At 37.3% G+C, this 13125-nt stretch overlaps 1 long non-coding RNA gene across 4 annotated transcripts in view; it reads right to left on the bottom strand.

Moving 5' to 3' along the window:
- LOC307196841 overlaps window positions 1-13125 on the bottom strand; it is a 428961-nt gene that overhangs the window by 66101 nt on the left and 349735 nt on the right. For 2 of the 4 annotated variants that reach the window (XR_013831244.1, XR_013831245.1), the window contains 4 exons: window positions 6242-6332; window positions 5531-5738; window positions 837-1033; window positions 227-349 (listed from right to left, as the gene is read on the bottom strand). This is a non-coding gene — a long non-coding RNA (uncharacterized lncRNA). The remainder of the gene's footprint in view (window positions 1-226; window positions 350-836; window positions 1034-5530; window positions 5739-6241; window positions 6333-13125) is intronic. The other 2 variants (XR_013831246.1, XR_013831247.1) reach the window with 2 other exon arrangements.

Raw genomic sequence — 13125 nt, 5'->3', positions numbered from 1 at the left:
CCCATCATACGTTAGAGGTAAATTAGGGCAGTTGCCAAGCACAGACTCCGATCCTCAGAATCAAATAATAGAAAGTCGTGATGTCATCTCTCACAACCTCATTCTAGAGAGGCTTTTATTATTCTACATAACAACCATATGAGAGAGGTATTATTACTCTTGCCCCTATTTTAAAAGTCAGGAAGTTGAGGTTTAGAGAGGTCAAGTAACTTTCAAGGTCACTCACCTGGGAAGTGACGGAGCTGGAACTTGAACGAGGCCATTAGACTCCAGAGCCACGTGCTCCCCATAGGATCTCCTGCCTTGGTTTAGGCACACGCAGCTCTCCAGCTGCTATATCTGGAGATCTCTGAAGACAGATGGCACAGTTGTCGGTAGCTTGGTCCAATGATTAGTCACTCCACAATCAATACATGATTTTTAATTTTAATTTCCAAATGACTTTTTCTCCCTATGCTTCATTCCTTTAACCAAGTAGAGAACATCTGCTCTGGGAGTTGTACTTATCTAAATTCAATCTCTTTCCTTTCGACACAAAACTACTTCCTATGCATTGAGGTATGAGAGTCAAAATGGATTCGTTCATTAGGAACAATCTTTGCCCTTGGGAAACTTGAATACTTTGAAGAGTTAAAATCCCCTTAGGAAAGTTTCACCAATTCCACCTCCTTTGCCGTTTCTTCACCAATTTTGTCTTCCCTAATTGCTTGTTTGTTTTTATCAGAAGTATTTTCCGGTTTCTAGTTTTTTTTCAACATCAATTGCATGGCTGCTATAGCTTTTATGATTCTCCCTCTACCACATTGTTGTGGTTTGGAAAGATTTTGTTGACTTACCTGATTCTTCAAATTAAGCATGGGAGATTTTTGTTCACTTTTCCTTGCACTTTGAAGCTTCCAAAGTCCTAAGAGACGTGAGATGTGGGCAATGCTTGGCTGGATCTCCATCAAGGACCCAAGTAGATTTTCTCCTCTTTGTGAAATTCTCTGAGGCTTGCATGCAGTGATAATGTGGCAAGCAAAACATGTTCTTTCTATATAAAGAGAGAAAGTTATTTACAATAATTTTAAGACATGAGAAACTGCTCAGAACATATTTTATTAGGGGTGTACTTGGGGTGATTTCGAGTTGGTCACAGGGAAACGTAAACAGTCACAGCTCTCCACCACTCGTTCTGGACAAAATCTTGAAGCATATTTGGTATATTATTACACATCCAGTAAGTAATTAATTATAATATTTTCAATGGTTGTGAAGGGAGCCTGAGGCACCAGTGCTTTTGGAAACAGATTTTGCGTATCTACTAAACTGAACAGCATAATAGCTAGTTTCTGAAAATATTAGTCTTAGAGGCATCATTCTATCCTTACTGTTCTCTTTGTATTTATGCCTGAAACTTCTCCTGCGATGAGGATTTCTTTTAATTTGCAAGTATCTAGAGGTCATGTACCAGGTTATGTTAATTATTACGAAAAGTCCACAATTTCACCACGTGATGAGCTAGTTAATTTACTTCATTTCTCGGGCCTAGACTGTGATCCTAATCCTATAAATATGTGCTGACGTGGTCCTAGGGCCAGGGAAAAATGACTCATTCAACATGTACGTTGTTACGTCTGTTTTGGGCAAGACAGTTTTAGATGATGGGTGCAGGGGAGGGGTTTAAAGAGAAAGCCAGCATTGACCTTGATGAGGGGAACCACCTGAGCTACGCTTGCGGGGTTTCCTGGGTCTTAAATCTGGGCGAACCAGGAGTTGATTTCCTTATTTTCCCCCAAAGAACTTACAATCTAATTGGAAAGAGAAGTGCCTGTAAAAGATGAGAAATAAAAATAAAGTACTCTCAATGGTGAGGAGGGAGAAATAATTTCCAGCTGAAAGGATCTGGGGCAAGGTGAGTGTAAATCCCTTAATACAGCTGGGGAGCTGGAGGAGAAAAATTAAATGAATGGTATTTTGGTAGGAAGGGATTTGATTATGTCAAGGGATTTCATTCTCCTAGATCTCCTTTGAAATGACCAAAATGATATAAAGCAAAGGGAGACAATGTTGTTATTACCAAAAACTGGGGAAAAGAACAAATCCCTTGAGAGAAAATTGCAAATAGTTTCTGCTGGATAGAGAGCTACAGGCGCCAAATTGAAGGAACACTGAAGGTTGTTTCACAACGTCCCCTTCTGAGAAGTTGGTGCAAGCTTGGAAATAAAAGAAAGCAAATCTTGGGAGAGCTCCATGGATATTCCTTAATTTGGGGTGGTGAGGGCAGGCTGTAGGCAGACACGGGATGCACTGTCATTAGGATCACTTCCACTGCTCTCCTGGGAATTAAGGAGCAATCCAAAGCAGACACTTGTGAACGTCCAGAGTTTCCAGTGAAGCTACTACACTGAGCAGTGTGTGTAGTAGGGAAAGCTTTCCTCTAGGCAGTGGCCCTTCCCCTGATAAAGTAGAACTTCTTCCTGAACCAGCAGCCTTCTCAGGAGAAGCCTGTATCTGTGTGCCTGTCATAGAGACCAAGATAAGTGCAGAGTCAGATATGGAGAGCTGACCCCTGGCCACACAGAGAGAAACCTAACAGAGCTGGCCTTGATTGCCCACAGTTCTGATTTTCTTCTTGTTTCTTTTAGGCTGCTGGTTTCACTGAACTGGCAAAGCTGACTTAAAAACAAACAAAAACTGCTTGAGCTTAAAGTTTTAGAGGAGACTTCTAACAGCAAGCAGATGGACAGTGAGACCAGGAGCATCCTCCTACTCTATTTATGTGCAAACATGCTAGAAGAGACCTCTCCTCTCTCTAGGATGTGTAAACAGAAAACAGCCAATAGGAGGCTGGCAAAAAGATTTTACAGCTCAAAATAAGGAGAGGGACGCAGTACTCAATCTCCAGGAAAAGAGCTGGTTTTGAAGATTTACTGCAGGAAATAAATTATATTTGGGCAATACCTTCTTTATGATCTCAGTAAAATATAAGACAAGAGGGGCTTTTATATAAGAAGTGAAAGATGACACGGAACTGTAAAAGACCGAGGTGAAACACGAGCTATCTGAAAGTCAAAAAGAAAATGAAAGGAAGTAAAATAATTCAAGAAAATTAAAAATGCAATAGTGGAATTTAAAACTGTAATCAGAAGTCATAAAGTAACAGAACCAATACTGCAGAAATTTTAATTCGTAGATAGAAAACACGCTTGAAGAGGCTAACGGAATACAACGAAATGGACAGAAAAACAGTATTGATGAGAGAGGTAGTGGATTGAACAGACTTGGAGTTCCTATGTATGCTTATTTGATGTTTCTGAACCAAAGACTAAAACAAATAGAATCATTTAAACATATAAAATTAGTAATTTTCTGAGCTGAATAAAAACTTAAACTTTCATATAAAAAGAACTCAAGGAGTACCTGGAAAAAGTTATGAAACATGGAAAATGTTATGAAAAGAGAGAAAAATTTAAATTTTCTTGCCATGAACACTTGGTATTTCAACAGTAAAATGTAAAGAATACTAGAAGAATAAGAGCTTTTAAGGGTGCTGATCAAAAACATATTAAAAATTAGTAACTTTTCTATATACTAACCAAAACAATTTATTAAAGATAAGGGTTAAAGATATAATTAATATAATAATGATAATAATAACAATAATAATAGCTAGAAATAAGCCTAAGAAGGAAGTGTCTATATACAGAAGAACTTTTATGCATAATACTATAAAATTTGAATGAGTGATGTGAATGCAAGCTAGAAAAAGTTGAGAATTAGTTCCTACTCTTAGATGAAAAGATTCAGTAATGCACAGATATCAATTTGCCCCCAATTTAATGCAATTCCAATTAGTATCTCAACAGGAATTTTTTGGAACTTGGCAAGATTATTCTGTAATGTGGAATTGTCGGTGTCCATAAAAGAACAAAAATATTTTGAAAAAGAGGAATAACAGAGAGCGATTTTTCTATTACAGTGTTATAATGAATAACATAGCTGACTAGATAGTGAAGTCAATAAATGAAAACAGAAAAACAAGAAATAGGGAAAAATGCAGAAGTTTGTAGGATATAATTCAATTTATAGTAAAATCAATAGGAGAAATACAGATTATTTATTAAATAATATTGAGAATGTTTACTATTAGGAAAGTAAAATGTTATTTCTTTCTTTATACTATGCCACAAAATTAATTCTAGATTAATTAGAAACCTAACTATAAACATTAATACCATAAAATAATGAACATAACATGGGGATAAGCATATCCACACATGAATGTCAATTTGATTACATGACACATTAAAATTTTTTTTATATTATAAAACAATTAGTAGAGCCAAGAACACAGAAAGAAAATATTTAATCAACATATGAAGAACTACTGAAATCCATAAGAAAATTTTTAATACCTTATTAGAAAAAATTTTAAAGGACATCTAAAGTTGATTTACAAAGAAGTAATAATAATAGTGGTCAAAAGTTAGAGGGGAACTACTTTTATATGATTCTAATAAAATGTAATTTTTAAATATCATTATTTTTCATTTATGGACTTAGTGCATATTTAAAATACTGAGAATTGTTGAGGACATGTAGAGAACTCTTAAACACTGCTGATGAAATTGTAAATTTGTATACTTCTGGAAGGGAATTTAGAAAGATGTGCTAGTGACAATGCTTTTAGAAATATTTATAAGTTCTGGCCCAGAAATTCCATTTTCAGTTGGTTCCTTAAGAAAATAATCTGAAATATTTGTTTAAAATAAATAATTTCACCATTAATTTTAATGGTGGAAACTAGAAATAATCTAATTAGGCACCGTTACACTATTATTTAAGAAAACTATGGTACATGCTTATCATAGAATACCATGAAAGATGGTATTAGTAACCATGAAAGATGTATTTTCGAAGGCCCTAACAGCTAAATTAATGTGCTGTGAATTAAACCCCAAAATGCAGAAGTTTGTAGGCTATAATTCAATTTATAGTAAAACCAATAGGAGAAATACAGATTATTTATTAAATAATATTGTATATTTTCAAAATTTATGCTATTTTTCTGAAAACCAACGAGTTTGCCTCACAACTGTTAATTCCGTAACACAATATTTGTAGCAAAAGCTGCTTATAATTTCTACTTAAGACAAGGAATTCTGATTTTCTCAGAAACACTACTTACTATAACTTTGGAGAAAAAAACCTTAACTTAAAACTTACAGTTTCTCTGTTTTCAGGTCAAGGTTTGAACATGAGCTGTATTTCATATTTAATATCAGATTTGCTTGTTCTTATGATGATTTACAAGAACTTTTAAAATGTAGAAGATGTGTGAAGAATTACTCAACTTGGTCAGAAGAGGGAGCTTATAGATAACAAAAAGAAAAAAAAAAGCAAAAATCTATGCACTCTTATCAGAAGTGTAGTATTATTTCAAATCCACATATCCACTGCTAATGAAAAAATACGTAGCCAAAGAAATATCTCGATGATAGCTTAAAGATCTGTTTTGTCTTATAATTTGATGAAATATTGCACTTACCTTCACTGTTAAGAGAATTTCATGTCTCATTCTAACAACTGTCTTCATATTATTTGCACATCTGACTATGTAAGTGTTGCTGATAGATAAGAAGTCTGGCTGATGGAGGTGCGTATCTGTATTGCTTTATCTTTTTCTCTTGCGTGTAGTTGGTAAATGAGCCAAGGGATGAGACGGTGCACAGCAAGAAGTCATGAAAAACTGACCACTGAATAATGAAAGATTTACTATATGTTATTTAAGAAAAAAACAGGGGCAAAGTTCTCTGTTCAAAATAGTTTATTAAGGATAATGCTATAAATATAAAAGGTGAAATACATCAATCTAATTAAAGATTTTTTTTCTATATCAACACTCAAAACGTAAAACTAGCGTTCTAGTTCCCAGTAATGTGTGAAGTCTTCATAAACCTAACCATGTTGGAGGTGTGATAGTAAACTATAGCAAACCAAGAACCAGAAGAGAGTTTTGTTATTATGATAAACATATGATAGTGAGAAGTATAACCCAGAGCTCAGGATGTAATATTAAAGATAATCCTTTTAAAATTAGTGCTGATGAACGCCAAGTTCTGCATTCAACTCTTGGCTCTATATCTTGAGGGAGAAGTAAAAAATTTGAAGTGGGTTTACACCAGAGCCATAAGTAACAAATTTGGAAAAGAAATCATGACAAAATTCCGCAAATAAGGTGAATTCTTAAGTTAGTTACCTTGAAGAGAGAATTTGAAATTGTTACTCAACGTTTTTCAAATATAGGATGGTTGATCATACCCAGGGGGTGGGACCAGATGTCTTCCATCCTATGAGTGAAAAAAGACAATGAATTGTTCATTTCAGTGACTACTGTAAAACCAAAAAAAGTGAATAATTGGGGAGTTTACGCTTCTCCTCTTCTTTGGTGTGGATCAGTGCTAATCTGGCATGAAGCCTGGACCTGAACAAACTTAGATGTGTCCTATTATTTGTATGCAGCCTGGCTTAGACTGTTCTAAGTCTTTTTTGAATTTATGTGTGTTGCTGATTTAATTTGACAGAAAACGTCTGGTAGGGTCTAGGCGTTAAGGTGGCAAGAAGAATTGAAGGTTCTTATCAAGTAAGGGAGAAAGAAAGGAAGCTGGGGTTTTTAAGCAGAGAGAAAATGGAGGGCTGTTATTCACATCGATAGGAGGAAAAGATATTCTCTTTCTTTATTTCATTCTTTACCTTCTCCTTCTTATCAGTAATCAACCATTTACTTTCACTGTTTTAAGAGATGAAACTGTCCTAAGAAGAGGAGCAAAGCATTCTTTTTTTTTTAACATCTTTACTGGAGTATAATTGCTTTACAGTGTTGTGTTAGTTTCTGCTGTATAACAAAGTGCATCAGCTATATGCATACGTATATCCCCACATCCCCTCCCTCTTGCGTCTCCCTCCCACCCTCCTTATCCCACCTCTCCAGGCGGTCGCAAAGCACCGAACTGATGTCCCTGTGCCATGCAGCTGCTTCCCACTAGCTATCTATTTCACATTTGGTAGTGTATATATGTCCATGCCACTCTCTCACTTCGTCCCAGCTTACCCTTCCCCCTCCCCATGTCCTCAAGTCCATTCTCTACGTCTGCATCTTTATTTCTGTCCTGCCACTAGGTTCTTCAGAACCATTAAAAAAATTTTTTTCATATATATGTGTTAGCATATGGTATTTGTTTTTCTCTTTCTGACTTACTTCACTCTGCATGACAGACTCTAGGTCCATCCACCTTACTACAAATAACTCAATTTCGTTTCTTTTTATGGCTGAGTAATATTCCATTGTATACAGGTGCCACATTTTCTTTATCCACTCATCTGTCGATGGATGCTTAGGTTGCTTCCATGTCCTGGCTATTGTAAATAGAGCTGCAATGAACATTGTGGTACATGACTCCTTTTGAATTATGGTTTTCTCAGGGTATATGCCCAGTAGTGGGATTGCTGGGTCGTATGGTAGTTCTATTTTTACTTTTTTAAGGAACCTCCATACAGTTCTCCATAGTGGCTGTATCAATTTACACTCCCACCAACAGTGCAAGAGGATTCCCTTTTCTTCACACTCTCTCCAGCATTTACTGTTTGTAGATTTTTTGATGATGGCCATCCTGAACAGTATGAGGTGATACCTCATTGTAGTTTTGATTTGCATTTCTCTAATGATTAGTGATGTTGAACATCTTTTCATGTGTTTGTTGGCAATCTGTACATCTTCTTTGGAGAAATGTCTATTTAGATCTTCTGCCCAATTTTGGATTGGGTTGTTTGTTTTTTTGATATTGAGCTGCATGAGCTGCTTGTATATTTTGGAGATTAATCCTTTGTCAGTTGCTTTGTTTGCAAATATTTTCTCCCATTCTGAGGGTTGTCTTTTCTTCTTGTTTATGGTCTCCTTTGCTGTGCAAAAGGTTTAAGTTTCATTAGGTCCTATTTGTTTACTTTTGTTTTTATTTCCATTTCTCTAGGAGGTGGGTCAAAAAGGATCTTGCTGTGATTTATGTCATAGAGTGTTCTGCCTATGTTTTCCTCTAAGAGTTTGATAGTGTCTGGCCTTACATTTAGGTCTTTACTCCATTTTGAGTTTATTTTTGTGTATGGTGTTAGGGAGTGTTCTAATTTCATTCTTTTACACATAGCTGTCCAGTTTTCCCAGCACCACTTATTCAAGAGGCTGTCTTTTCTCGATTGTATACTCTTGCCTCCTTTATCAAAGATAAGGTGACCATAGGTGCGTGGGTTTATCTCTGGGCTTTCTATCCTGTTCCATTGATCTATATTTCTGTTTTAGTGCCAGTACCATACTGTCTTGATTACTGTAGCTTCGTAGTATAGTTTGATGTCCATAAGCCTGATTCCTCTAGCTCCATTTTTCTTTCTCAAGATTGCTTTGGCTACTCGGGGTCTTTTGTGTTTCCATACAAATTGTGCAATTATTTGTTTTAGTTCTGTGACAAATGCCATTGGTATTTTGATAGGGATTGCATTGAATTTGTAGATTGCTTTGGATAGTTGTCATTTTCACAATGTTGATTCTTCCAGTCCAAGAACATAGTATATCTATCCATCTATTTGTATCATCTTTAATTTCCTTCATCAGTGTTTTATAGTTTTCTGCATACAGGTCTTTTGTCTCCTTAGGTACATTTATTCTTAGGTATTTTATTCTTTTTGTTGCAGTGGTAAGTGGGAGTGTTTCCTTAATTTCTCTTTCAGAGTTTTCATCTTTAGTGTATAGGAATGCAAGAGATTTTCTGTGCATTAATTTTGTATCCTTCTACTCTACCAAATTCATTGATTAGTTCTAGTAGTTTTCTGATAGCATCTTTAGGGTTCTCTATGTGTAGTATCATGTCATCTGCAAACAGTGACAGCTTTACTTCTTCTTTTCTGATTTGGATTCCTTTTATTTGTTTTTCTTCTCTGATTGCTGTGGCTAAAACTTCCAAAACTATGTTGAATAACAGTGGTGAGACTGGGCAACCTTGTCTTGTTCCTGATCTTAGAGGAAATGGTTTCAGTTTTTCATCAATGAGAATGATGTTTGCTGTGTGTTTGTCAAATATGACCCTTGTTATGTTGAGGTAGTTTCCCTCTGTGCCTACTTTCTGGAGAGTTTTTATCATAAATGGGTGTTGAATTTTGTCAAAAGCTTTTTCTGCATCTATTGAGATTATCACATGGTTTTTATCCTTCAATTTGTTAATGTGGTGTATCGCATTGATTGATTTTCATATGTTGAAGAATCCTTGCATTCCTGGGATAAACCCCACTTGATCATGGTGCATGACCCTTTTAATGTGCTGTGGGATTCTGTTTGCTAGTATTTTGTTGAGGATTTTTGCATCTATGTTCATCAGATATATTGGCCTGTAGTTTTCTTTTTTTGTGACATCTTTGTCTGGTTTTGGTATCAGAGTGATGGTGGCCTCATAGAATGAGTTGCAAAGCATTCTTATAATTGTATTTTATATACAGTCTACCGGGAGACATTTATTTTATTGTTTGCATATTTTCATGGGTATCTCTGATCCCTAAATATGACCACATTTCAAGTATGCATGCTCTTTAAGTCTGTGACTTAAAACAGTTATTTAAAAGCACCATTTATCAAGCCCTGACCTCATGCCAAATTTTGGGTGATGTGTGATGGATGTAAAGATGAATGACACACAGTCCCAGAAGCTCACAGCCTCACAGAGGAGTCAGGCATGTCAACATACATTTAAAATCTGCCAAGAACTAGGTCCAAAGTTCAGTGATTAGATACAGGAAGCCATGGAGACAGAATCAGGTATGGATGGGGAAGAGTGATCTGTGGTTACAGAGTTGACCCTAAGCTTTAAAATGATCCCTCTCGGGAAAGCAAAACTCTTGCTACCTCATCACCTGAATTCACTTGACTTACTTTTCTTTTTGCTGTCACAGGATTTCAGAGAGGATTTAACATGTAACGGGAGGAATTCTTCTCTCAGTTTGAAACTGGGTTTTCGGTCAGCAGCAGTCTCTTGGTTTCATTAGGTACCGGGATCCTTATTTCTAATTGCAATTGATTGATTTTGTGATGTCTACATCCTTCCAAGCTGTTAGTTGCACTTTTCTGAATGCTTTCCTGATATGTTCTACATGACTAAGTCCACAAGTCAAATAGCATTGTGTGGTTCCTTGTTAACATACCTGCAGCATTTTAGGAAATTATTTAGGAACTAACAAATAAGTTCAAAGTTGTACTCAGCTGTAGGATGTTCTATGCTGCTCTGGGCATTCATGTAAAGAGAAAACCAGCTGCACATTTGGACTCTGAATTAGTGGCAGTCTCTGTTTATAATGCAACCCTACTTTGACAATTCTAATGTGTTTAAAGAAAGACTTAATAGACTTAATATCTAATTCTTCTATAAGAGAGTTGGCTTGCTAACTCCAAGTTTTAGATTTTTTTTTTTTTTGATGGAGGACGGTTATGACAGGATTCTCTGGCCTTGTGGAAAGCCCTGTGTAATATATAAAGTAATAAGCTGTGTACCAAACTAGAGTTTGCTCTGTGTGACTCTTCAATACCCCACAAAGCTACCCAGCCCTCGTATTTCAATTCATTAAATACACAGAAGGTAAATTGGGGCTCTTCACTATATGACGCTCCTTGGAAGTGTGAAGAAGCCTCACACGAGGGCCCGTGTTTCTTCAACATGAGTTCAGTACCATCCCTGGGCCAGACTGTGCTCCTTTTCAGAGGCTTTCCTACAACAGCCTGGCATTAGGTCAAGGATTGGAAATCGGTCCCTCTAGGTCACTGGTCATTAGTGGAAACTCAATCGAACCTACCTTTACCGGTATCCTATACAAAGTAGTGCCGATAACTGAAAAGACTCATAAAGTCTTAGGATAAATTGATTTTCTCTTTTTATCTGAAATCAAAAATAAATGTTCTCTTTTTACCTGACAAATTACCTCCTATGCATTTATAACTTACGCATTTCTCCAGGGATTTACTGCATTTTAAAATGAGCACTTGAGAGATCTGTGCACATATGTGCCCATATATGGCTTCCTGTTTTATTATATCAGGCAGTTGCCTGCTTCTGAGTAGGAGAGCGATGAATAAATGTCCCATGGCGGGTTGCTGATGAGAGTGTCGTGATTGTTTTGTTGGAGACAGAGTGTGCTTGTATCCCCATTTATTTTATGGAGAGGAGCAAGGTGCTTGCTTTCCAGAGATCCTTCCCAAAGTCCTCTGCAAATGTCCTCTGTGAAAATTCCAAATGTTTGGAATGATCGTTTCATCATCAGGAGCACGAAGCTGGACATCTTCGCAGATGCTCTGAGTAACTCGATCTCTGCTGTTGCAAAGTACTATTTATCTGCAATCTAATTGGAGACTCATTGTGAGTTTGTATTCGGTACCCCCCTTTTATGGTTGCTTCAACTCAGAAGAAGAGATTGAGAAGCTGTTACAATTTGGTATTTAAAAAATGTTACCTGGTGAAATCTATGATCAAAAAATTAAGGAAAAAAGCCCACTAAAATTGTATAAACCTGAAGTATACATATACATTTCCTACAAGGTGCTCCTTGCTTACTGGTATATGATGACAGAGACGTTCTCATTCCCCCAAATCTGCAGTAAAATGGAATTTCAAGGCATGCCATTGTTCAGTTCATTTTTTCAAAGAGGCCACAGACACTTCCGATGGTGTCAATAGTACAGTAAGTATTACGTATTCCACGGGAGGACCCGGGTTGGCAGATGGGAGACGCAGCACCAATTTTCAATAGCTTGCGGTTATTTTCACACGAACCAGATTAGGGGAAAACAGCAATTCTGAGTGACACTGGAGAAATATAATTAAAAAAGACTTTGCTCCCTGTGCTTGTTCATACCCTGCAATTGGCCATGGCCGGACGTTACGGTTTGTAGTCATGCACAGGACATTGTTTCCAGTGACATTCTGGCCTAACCCAGGGAAGGAAATGCGAGCAATTTGTCAACAGAGTTAGCCTTTGAGATTTCTGCTTTTACAAACCGAAGCTCTGACTGGTACCTGAACTTTAGAAGGTTTATTTAATGCTAAAGAACTTCAGCGTTTTCAGGTTACCCTTCAGTTCAGGATTTTCTGCATGTTTTATCCAGTGATCCATGACTTACCTCTGCTTAGCCCTCTAATCCCCTTGCTCTTGAGGTTGGCTTCTGTCGGCAAGTTTCCGTAAGTTTGGGCACGTGTTTGGCCCGGAGGCATGACAGGCCGGCTGAGACAGCACCTATCTTCTGGCTTTTCAGGCAATGGTGTCTTTACTTCACACTCCATCTGACTGCTTTACTTTTTTCTACCTCTGCAAACTTAGATCTTTTCACCACTTAGAGGCTTGAGGCTCCAATTACAAATGCTCTGAGGCACCCATTCCCTGTGCCATCCTGTTTCTGCCATTTATCTCCAGTTGCTATACTGTCCTATCGAGTTTCTGGGTCCTATCATGGTACCTGCATAATGCTTTACTGCCCCTGAAATGTGAAGAAATAACACCGATTTGTCATTTAAACCAATGCTTCTCTGCCAGTGTTCTGATGATGAGCCCATGGGCTAGCATGTCAAGTGTGTTTGCTTGTGGAGTGAAGAACGCACGGCCTCAGGTACAGCTGTGGGGCTTCCATGGAGTCAAGGTGGAGACAAAGGGCTCAGGAAGAACTGGGATTAGGCTAGCAAGTAGATAAGAAAAGACAAAACAGAAACACGACCTTGTTTCATTCTTCCTGTTTGGATTGGTGGTTTAAGCAGCAAACTGGCCACCTGCAGTTTTATTCGCTTACAGAAGAAACTAAGCTTCATAAATTATCTCAGAGAGTGCCACATGAGGAAAACTCCTGGAAACTAGTGAGCAAGCTACTGTATACAGAGATTGACATCGTGGCTAAGAAGTGGAGTGGAATTAATTTGCACCTCAGGCTGGGCCTCTAAAATATTTTTCGTAATCCTTTTTTTGCTCTTCCTCTCTTGCGTGATTCAAAGAGAAGGAATCCAAGATGGTGGAGCCACGTGGTGAAAAGAACCCAGATCCCTGAGTCACACTAAAAATAGCAGAGTCCTTGGT

The sequence above is a fragment of the Stenella coeruleoalba genome (genome assembly GCF_951394435.1).
Source record: "Stenella coeruleoalba genome assembly, chromosome: 14".
In the NCBI taxonomy this organism is placed as follows: domain Eukaryota; kingdom Metazoa; phylum Chordata; class Mammalia; order Artiodactyla; family Delphinidae; genus Stenella; species Stenella coeruleoalba.
Note: the sequence above shows the minus strand (reverse complement) of the source record. Positions and strands in the feature narration are given on the sequence as shown.